Source organism: Engraulis encrasicolus, chromosome 2 (genome assembly GCF_034702125.1).
Source record: "Engraulis encrasicolus isolate BLACKSEA-1 chromosome 2, IST_EnEncr_1.0, whole genome shotgun sequence".
In the NCBI taxonomy this organism is placed as follows: Eukaryota; Metazoa; Chordata; class Actinopteri; order Clupeiformes; family Engraulidae; genus Engraulis; species Engraulis encrasicolus.
In genome coordinates, this window is record NC_085858.1 from 3,514,040 (window position 1) to 3,515,938 (window position 1,899).

Genomic DNA, 1,899 nt, shown 5'->3' on the forward strand with positions numbered 1-1,899 from the left:
TAATCCTGTGTTGATGTTCATGTACTTACAGCATGATGATTGGCCTCCCATCCCATCCCATACTATGTGAGGCGTGTGTAAATGTCCAGGAGGAAACAATAATTCAACTATACTCTTCAGTGTCCTGCTGCTAAATGAGTGTCTGTATACTCAGGTGAGGTTTTAGGACCATCTCCAAGGATACATCATAATGACATCACAGACAAGTGACCCTATAGAGTGGCAGACATCACAGACAAGTGACCCTATTGGAATAGAGTGGCAGACTAACATGTAGTTCAAGAGACTATCATCCTAAGGTGAATACTTTGCTGACGTTATACCACTTGTAGGGTAGTATAACGTTGTAGGAGCTCTGGAACATTGTCTCTGTCTGTCTGTCTGTCTGTCTGTCTGTCTGTCTGTCTGTCTGTCTGTCTGTCTGTCTGTCTGTCTGTCTGTCTGTCTCCCTCTGTGTGTGTGTGTGTGTGTGTGTGTGTGTGTGTGTGTGTGTGTGTGTGTGTGTGTGTGTGTGTGTGTGTGTGTGTGTGTGTGTGTGTGTGTGTGTGTGTGTGTGTGTGTGCGTGTGTGTGTGTGTGTTCATGTTGAAGTTGAGCTATAAAAACCTATGCTTGCTATGATAATGTTGTGTTGAACCTTGTGCGAAAAGAGCACGAGTGGCTTAATCCGAGAGCTTGGATTGAGTTTTCTCACTTTCTTCACTGTCTCTTTATCTTTCTCTCTCTGTATCTCCCACTCTCAAAAACATACAGTAATTCACAAGCATAATGAAGGGAACATGAGGGTGGACATGAGGTCCGATTTTTTTTTTATTATTATTATTATTTTTCTATATGCCCGTGTCAAAATGACCCAAACTATGTAACAAAAACACAAACACCTTCCAAGAGTTAAGATACCGTTCCCTTCTTCTCTCCATCTGTCATGGGGCCCTAGAGTTCTATAGCAGCACCTCTGGCGGGGGGCATTCTGGGAAGGAGCCTCTGATCGATTACGTCAGTGGTTCCCAAACTTTTTCAACAGGGACCCCTTTTCAAATAATATTGATAGAAATCCACAGGGCAGCAGATACATCTATTAACCATACAATACTGTTACTAACCAAATTATGGAATTCTGATAGCTGTTAGCGGTTAACCTGTGGATTTCCCCTTTTTATGCAATGTCCCTTTTGTCTGCGACCTCCCTTCAGTACCTTTATAACCCCCCTAGGGATCCCAACACCCAGTTTTCAGTTTGAGAACCATGGATTACGTGATCTGAAACTTTTTTTTAACTTACCCGGAGACGCTAGTTGGGGTGAGGGTGTGGTGGGAGTGTAGTGTAGTGTAGTGTAGTGTAGTGTAGTGTAGTGTAGTGTAGTGTAGTGTAGTGTAGTGTAGTGTAGTGTAGTGGGGCCGAGATGCTTTGAGCCATGTTGGCAAAATCTCTAAACATCCCAACAATGTCTCCTTCTGACTGCATTTGTTACAGCGCTTTCCACTAGCCTACCAAAGCAGCACATTCAGCATGTAATCTGATCTGCAACCAGCTGGGTTTAAATCCTGCTATGCCGGACTTAGCCATGTGGCTAGCTGTCTGTCTGCTGGAATAGGGACTAGCTGTCTGCTGTAGGCTGCTAGCCAGGCCATGCCCTCCTAGTGACGCAACACCTTTGGCATTGCTTCTAGTCAGGCCAAGAGCAATGTAAATATTGTTTCTGATCTCCTGAAAATTTTGGAAATCCACACACTTTGTCAGGAACCAATCAACCAGTAGCAAACCAAGGGAGGTAGGTCAACAATGCTATTTGGGAAACGTTAATTGTTATGCTCTAGATCAGACCAAGTCTCAAAGAGATTTGAAAGTCGATGATAATCAGGCTAGTAGGCTGCTACAGGGGCTAGCTGTCAAGGCCGT